This window comes from Penaeus monodon, chromosome 38 (genome assembly GCF_015228065.2).
Source record: "Penaeus monodon isolate SGIC_2016 chromosome 38, NSTDA_Pmon_1, whole genome shotgun sequence".
Lineage (NCBI taxonomy): Eukaryota > Metazoa > Arthropoda > Malacostraca > Decapoda > Penaeidae > Penaeus > Penaeus monodon.
In genome coordinates this window covers 3,044,339-3,054,338 of record NC_051423.1, presented here as the reverse complement: position 1 = coordinate 3,054,338, position 10,000 = coordinate 3,044,339, and positions in this window count along the sequence as shown.

Genomic DNA, 10,000 nt, shown 5'->3' with positions numbered 1-10,000 from the left:
CTGTTATATATATATATATAATATATTATGTACTAGATATACTATATATATTATATATATATATATATATATATATATTATACTATATACATAGATAAATATAAGATAGGCTATATATTATATATCTATATATATATATATAATACTATATATATTTATATTATACTAATACTATATATATATATATTATATATACTATATTATACTAATGGTTATAGTACATATATATATATATAATACTATTCTTAGCTATATTCTCGATAATATATATCTCCTCCCCCCACCTTCCGTCTCCTCTCTCTCATATATATATAGTTATATATATATATATACTATAAATATAAGATACTCTATACAGAGAGACGAGAGAGAGAGACGAGAGCCAGAGAAGCACATACTATACATATATTACTAGCACAACACGTCACGTCTCAAAAGAAAACTCGTCTTCGATCTGGCTTCAATCTGCTCCCTGTCTGTCTGGTCGACTGTCAAAAAGCATCTGTCACAACACACACACACACATCACACGAACCCACACACACACACAGATTATATATTATATATATATATTATATATATATATATATCATAATATATATATCATATGTGTATTACTAAGTATAATATGTATATAGTTATATATATATACATAGTATCATGTTCTAGTAGTGATATATAGTATTATATATGATTTATATATATCTTGTGAATATATTATCATATATATATATCTCTATACTATATCTATATCTATTAATACTCTATATACTACTCTATCTCTCTCATCATATTATATATATATATACATATAGTATATACGTATTCAAATATACCTTTTCATGACAGGTTTATATGATATTATATCATCTATACTCTATATAATATCTATATAATACTATATAATATTATATCATATATATCCAATCTATATAATATATATACTTACATATATATGATATTTTCTATTACTTTTATATATATTATCTTCTATATATATATTTCTATCATACTCTATATCTATATATATTTAGTATACTACTATATATATATATTATAGATATTAAATATATATATACTATATTCTTATATATGATATATATATTATATACTCATAATACATATATATAGTAATCAATTTATCGCTCACACCACCACACATCACGACACACACACACACACCCACAGCACACACACACACACCAACACATACATATATATATATATATATATATAATTATCTATATTATATATCTATATAACTATATATATATATATAGATATATATATATATATATACAAGCCCGGATAAAATAGAGAGATATTACCCGTAACAAAGGTAACACCGGCACTCCGTGGAAAGAACTGGGGCACCCTACCACGTAATCACCTCCAATATCATCTACACATCATAAAACCTACATTAAGTACTCATGCTGTTGACCACGGCCTCAGACATGACCTACCGTTAAAATAAGAAAGAAGAAGCTATATATATATATATATAATAATATATATATATATATATTATATATTTATAATATATTATATATCTTATGTCTTATCTGTATTATATATAACATATATATATTATATTATGCATATAAATATTACTCTGTATCATACACTATATATATATATATAATACTATATATATATATATATATACTCATACCTTATATTATATATATATTTTGTCAGCTACCACACATCCACACACACAACATCACACCCATCCACACACATATATAGTATATATATATACTATCTATAATATTATATATATATCTAATATCTATATATATTATTATATATCCATGGTATATATATATATGATATCATATATATATATAAATACTATTTATATCTATATATATATATATATATACTATATATATTCCTATATATATATATATACATACTATATATATATATATACATTATACTATATATGTATATAAAATATATCTATGTATATATATATATATTAAATCAATATAGTATATATATATATATATTATTATATAAATACTATATATATATCGATCATAATATATATACTCTGTGTGTGTGTGTGTGTGTGTGTATATATATAATATATAATATAACTATACTATCTATTATATATATATATATAATATAAAATATTACTATACTATATATACTATTCTATATAGTCTATATATGTAAATACTAGATATATATCCTAAAAAAAAACTCACTATATATACTATATATATATATATAGATTACTCTATTATACATATATATATGTATCTGAAATATATATATTGCATATATATATTGTATTCTATATATACTATATATATATATATATAGTATATACTCATATATCATAATAGATATATATATATACATATATTTATATATATAATATATTACTATATATATATATTACTATATATATATATAATATATATATATACATATATATATATCCCTGTATATAAATATATCATATATATTAATACTAATTGTAATATCTATTATATATATATATATATCATATATATCATAACTATTTATATACGTATATACTATATATACCACATTTATATATTAGTATATAACGTATAATAATCTATATATATATATATCTATATATACTATATAATATAGGAATAATATATATCTATCTATATATTAGTATATATATATATTCATACTATATACTCGAATGAGAGAGAGAGATAGAGAGAGTAGTCAGAGAGAGAGAGACGAGAGAGAAAATGAGATACACATATTTTTTATACCTCAACTATTAGTAGGTATACTTATATATATATCTATATATATATATATATATATAATATATATATATAGTAATGTATATATATACTCATATATTACGTATATACATCCTATATATTATATATATATATAAAATTACGATATATATACTATTTATATATCCTATATCTATCTAATCTATCTATCTATCTATATATATATACTATCATAGTTAATATATATTTATCTTAAAACAAATTAGTATATATTATTATATCATACAACATATATATAATTGCTATATGCATATATATGTATATATATATATATATATCTCTATACTAATATATATATATATTAATATTACTACATTGTATACATCAACATATATTATATTACATCAATATATCTATATATATATATATTATATATATAATATATATATATAATATACATATATATATACCTATATATATAGAGTATATATATATATTTATACTAATTATATCTCATATCTATATTATATTGTGTGGTGTGTGTGTTGTGCTGTGTGGTGTGTGTGTGTGTGTGTGTGTTCGTGTGTGTGTGTGTGGGTGCTCGGTGTGTGTGTGGTGTCTGCGTTTGTCTCTGCGCGCGTATTGTGTGTGTTGTGTTTATATATAAGATCTATATAATATATATATAATATATATCTATTATATATATATATACTAAATCCACACACACACATACGCACACACACACCTCACACACACACAGCACACTAACACCACACATCACACACACACAACACAGCACACACACACATATACTATTTATATATATAATATATATATATATATATTAGATATTTATCACTATATATATATATAATATATAATAATATATATATATATACTATAGCTTTATCTATACTATATACTATAACAGAGAGAGATAGAGAGAGAGAGAGAGAGAGAGAGAGAGAGAGAGCGAGAGAGACAGAGGAGTGAGAGAGAGGAGCGAGAGAGTACATATACATTCTTCATATACAGGCTTTATATATATATATATATATATATATATATATATATATATATATCTATATATATCTAATATATTATATATATATCTCTATCTATATATATTATATAAAGTAATGTAAACACGCATCGGGCTAGCTGTTCAGTCTTTATCCAAGGCTCACAGAACAATCCTACAGCAACGAATACTCGAGAGGTCACAGTCAGGAGTTATCTTCTGTCAGCATCACTCCTGATATAAATTTTTTCACATGTAATTTCTCCTCATGTAATGTACTCTTCCTGACTAAGGACCACAGTCGAACACCGGTCCTACCTCTCTTTTACTTTGTGAAATATTCATTCTCATTCATACCTTGTCTCTACATTGGTCATATGAATACGGTTCCTATAATAATATATATATATATATATATATATATATCTTATATATATATATATCATCTATATATCTATAGATATATATACTTACAGATACCTATATATATATATACTACTGTCATAATATATATACTATATTATAGATATATATATATATATTACTATATATATATATAGATATATATATATGTATATATATATCATAAGTATATATATACTCTATTATATATATATACTATATTATATAGATATATATAGTTATATTACTATATATATACTGAACTCGTATTCATATTGACAAATGTAGACAAGGTATGAATGAGAATGATATCTTCACAATACAAGAGATGTATTTGACCGTTTCGACTGTGTCTTCGTCAGAAATACATACCTTAGATAAATTACATGGAAAATATATATCAGCGTGAGCTGACAGAATAACTGACTGTGACCTCCTATTCGTTGCTCGTAGGATTGTTGCTGTGACCTTGGATAATCTGAACCTGCCCGATGCCGTGTTTACATTACTCTCCGTCGCGATGTAAGCTGCTTCCATAATTTTTCTTTTTAGTTTGTTCAGTCCTCCATGGACTATTTCTGCATCCTTCCAGTTCGGTAGATGTCCAGCTTCATCTACATGTACCACCATGGCGTTGGAAGTTCTATGGTGACGGATGTCAGCTCGATGTTCGCTGATCCTGGTGCTGAAGCCACGGCCTGTTTCCCCAAAGTATGCTGTATCGCAACCGCTGCAGGGTATGCGATATACAACACTACAAGGGTTGCTTTCGGGGTGTTTTCTGTCACGTATTAAGTCATGTATCTTTCCCCGGATGTGCTGGCGATTCTCACTGTCTTGCCGAAGTATCTGCCGATCGCCTGGGAAATGTTACATGACGGTAAAATAAGAACATTACTAGGAGAGGGTGCGGGGTCTGCTCTTGCAAGTATGCTCTCCGCCTTCTTTTTGAGGTTGAACAGGAAGCCTCTGGGATACTTGTGTTTCATGAAAGAACTAATTACATAGGCAACCTCATCCTCATTCTCATTCATACCTTGTCTATATATATATATATATATATATATATATATATATATATATATATATATATAGTATATAAAATATATATATATATATATATATATATATATATATATATATATATATATATATATATATATATATATATATATATATATATATATATATATATATATATATATGAAGAGAGAGAGAGAGAGAGAGAGAGAGAGAGAGAGAGAGAGAGAGAGAGAGAGAGAGAGAGAGAGAGAGAGAGTGAGAGAGAAAGAGAGAGAGAGACAGAGACAGAGAGATAAAAGGACAGACAGACAAAGAAGAAAAATAGAGAGAGAGAGACAGAGAAAGAGAGAAATGGACTTACTCCGTTATATTGCTTCATATCAATTTTCATATAAAACTCTATCTCTCTCTGATTATTTTTTTTCTCTCTCTCTGTCTCTCTATCTCTCTTTTTTCTCTCTCTTTCTGTTTGTTTGTTTGTCTCTCTGTCTCTCTTTCTTTGTGTGTCTCTCTCTGTCTCTCTCTCCCTCCCTCTCTCTCTCTCTCTCTCTCTCTCTCTCTCTCGGAAAGGAAAGGAAGCATTAGTCACAACATTCTCTACCCCATCCCAGCACGTAACATCCGACCTCCCAACCCCTGCCCACGATCAGTCTGCCTACCAATCCTTCCGTTTCGCATCCCCTCCCCCTGTCAGAATGTCCTCTACCACTACGCCACAAAATGAATCTACACAAAATCACACTCCTACACCTTCCACGGCAGTACCCACGAACAACGCCTCTCCCAGCCCCCCTCCACCCCCATCACCCTCCCCCGACACTCTACCCTCTCCCTCTCTACCCACTCCGACCCAGCACACTCACGACCTTGCTGACGCGCCAGCCACCCCTCGTCCGGAGCCACGCAAGCGTTTGCCCAATAACGACGCTGAGACGTCTGCAACCGGGATGAGGAACGAAGCTTCAACACAAGTAACACCAAGAAGAAGCTACGTTAGAAACAGTAAAAGGAAAAACAAGCAAAAACATCTTCCACCAAACCGCCACTGGGAAGATGCGACACACCACCACGTGCCTGGAGTACCCGCCCCCCCTACTACCCCTCCTACTCCACAAGCGCCACAACTAGTCATCAACAACTACTCGGATCGAGCGGAAACACGGCAACAAATAAACGAGCAGCCGCAGCCCCACCAAGATGATGAAGGTTTTATTCCTGTCAACTCTCGAAAACAAAGAAGAAAAACAAGGGAGGAACGCCACTCGCCAAAACCCTTGCAAGGCGCCGACCGTCCTAAGGTAGTGTACTTATACATTACAAGTTGCCATCCTGACACGCACGAGGAAGATATCGAAGACTCCCTGGAAATTAAATTTAACCATATTTCCAATGTAAATTTTAAAACTAAAATGACACATAATTATTACTCCAGTTTCACAGTCACTATAAGGGGCAAAGATATAAATCCAGATCTTTTCCTAGAGTCCGACGTCTTTCCCACCAATGTAAAAGTGTTCCTAAACAGAAACAAGTACAACGGCGAGCAGAATGTTTGACGTTGCAAATCCGGCGGGCAAACCAGTAAACACTATCAGAATAGAACACATCAATGCACAGTCCCTCCTCGGTCATTTCGACGAAATCAAACTGTTAATTAAGGAGAGAAATATTGATATTTTGTGTATTAGTGAAACTTGGCTTCACCAAGAAATATCAAGCAGTTTCATCAGCATCCCAAACTTTCATGTTTATAGATGTGATGCAGGACGTGGAGGTGGAGTCTGCATATACGTAAGCGATACCCTTTGTTGAGGTTTTCCTTATTTAGGCAGTTCCTCTCCTTAGTTCAATACGATCCTTAGATGAGTGGGTATTTCTCCAGGATAATTATATTCATAGGACACATTTCACCAATATATTTACAATTTGTACAAGATGAACAATAAGTGCATCCTCAAACAAACAGCAAAAGAACATTGGATTGGTCCAGGCGGTGTCTTCTGAAAAAGCTTATTTGCTTGAGAGAGAGATCCGAGTTCAGAAATTGTCTGCCGTCTCGGGAAGGTATTCGAATACTCAATATTCGATTCACTTTCATAAAGGAAAAGTGGAGACTGAAAATGGTTTGAGACCTCCATTAACATAGTTATATTATAATATATACACTAGATATATTCATCAAATTAAAACAAGTATTATAATATACCAATACATTGGCAGTAATCACATATGGTGTGTATGGGCACGGAGCTTGGAGCTAAGTGAAGGTCATGCTGAATGGGTCACCGACCTTGCGGGAACGGTACCAAGGAACTCGTACACACGCACACACGTGCACAAACATACACGAAAGCATCGAAAGAAAATGTGTTGGTAATCTCTAGGGAAAACCACACTAACCCTGGACACCCGTAAATCAAGTAAGATGTCCTCTACAACTGTAAATCATACAGCAGTTGAGGACATCTGGGTAACCGTACAAATCAGTATGTATCCTTCCTTCCCCGTTGGCACAATCTACAGACACTCTCATGCCACCACAGAATCTTTTGATCATCTTGAAAATATATCCAGAGAAATGTCACTAAAAATGAAAACCTCTTTTTATCTTTTATCTTAAATGACGATCTAAATAAACCAAATGCAAAGTTACTTGGAATAATTAACAAAAATAAACTAGAACAACTTATAAAGAAACCTACAAGGATTACAGAAAACACCTCATCCATATTAGATGTTATAATAACAAACAGACCCGATATCATACTTCACACAGACGCTGCCCCATGCCACATTGCAGATCACGAGCTTTTAACCTTGACCATAAATGTAGAAAAAACAAAGCGAAAACCAGTCACTAAAACCTCTCGCGACTTAACACATTACAATCCTCAACATATTATTGCCAACGAATCGTTACTCTCAGAGATCTTAACAACAGATGACGTGGACAAACAAGTAAATATTCTAACACATGTGATAAAGAACGGTATCGATGACTCCGCACCTTTTAAGACAAAAACAGTTAGACGTCCTCCCGCCCCTTGGATAAGTGACAACATTAAGATGGGATAGGATGGGGTAGAGAATGTTGTGACCAAATGATAGAAATAATACTCATAAAGCTCTCAAAATAAACAGTTAAGACACCGCCCTGCAGGCTGAATACAAACATAAGAAGAGGAATGTGAAAACACTCCTCCTTTGTGCGAAAACAAATTACTTTAAAAGTAAATTCAATGAATGTAAAAACGATTCTGCCGAAACATGGAAACTAGTAAATACACAGTGCCTAAGAAGAAACAAAATACAGACATTTCCATAAACAACATGGAACACTCTAACAACATCTTTGCAGAAATCGGTAGACGCACTTATGAACAGACAATCGCCCCTACATACCAACACAACATAAGCGAAACGAGGCCTACAACAAACTTTTTCAGACAGCAGCCAGTAAGAGTAGAAACAATTATTCTGACAATAAAACACTTAAGAAAGACGAACTCCGTGGGAGCGGATGGTATTGCACATCGTTTCATAAACGAAGTTTACCAGCAATTGCATACTATTTGACACATTATTAATGCATCCATAGTCACCGGTGTTTATCCTTCACTCTGGAAACATGGTATCATAACACCTATTTTCAAATCCGGTGATAGAGACGAAATTAATAATTATCGACCCATCACTATACTACCAATAATATCTAAAGTTCTCGAGAAAATAGTTGCAAACCAATTAACATCATTTTTGGATGCGAATAACCTTATATCTAACACGCAACACGGTTTTAGGAGTAAACTATCAACCGAAACAGCATTATTAAAAGTCACAAATGAAATTTATAAAACTTTAGACAACAACCAGATCAATTTGCTCACTCTATGTGATTTATCGAAGGCCTTTGACAGTATCAGCCATGAATTACTTGTAAAGAAACTAACAAATCACGAAATTGATCATTTTTGGTTCAAAAGTTACCTGCCTGCGAGAATCAGTCAAAATCCATGAAAAAGTATCATTAAAGCAAGCAGTTTCGTTCGGTGCTCCACAAGGATCCATCCTAGGCCCTATCTTATTCATTATATTCATTAATGATATGTCATCAATTGCAAAAAAAAATGTCTTCTTATTCAGTACGCCGACGACTCAAAGTTCCTTCACGCTGCCTCTGTTAACAACCTAAATGAATTGATAGGAAAAATCAAACAGACCCTAACAGAAGCAAAAAAAATACTTCGATATGAATGGCCTGAAACTAAATCCACAAAAGACACAATGTATTTTTATAGGCAGCCGTCAGAACATAGCAAAAATACCCACAGACACAGTTATAGACTTCCAAGGTTGCTGCATCAAACCCAACACAACAGTAAAAAATCTAGGGGTACACGTAGATAGATACATGGCATTTGAGACACACATTGATCACATCTACAGAAAAGTAATGGGCACTTTGATATACTTAAATCATATCAAAAATAAAATACCCACAGAAACAAGAATTGCTGTTATACAAACACTAGCACTTAGTATCATTAATTACTGTCTTAACAGGTGGGGCTCCACAAACAAAACACAAATACAAAGGACCCAAAAACTACAGAACTTCGCGGCAAGAGTAGCACTAGGAAATGTAAATAAACATGACCACATCACACCACATATAAACAAACTAAAATGGCTAAAAGTACATCAGAAATACAACTATGACAAATGTATTCTAATCCATAAAATTCATACAAGGAAATTACCCAAACTGGCTATTACCTATACAAACAACAGGTACATAACAGGT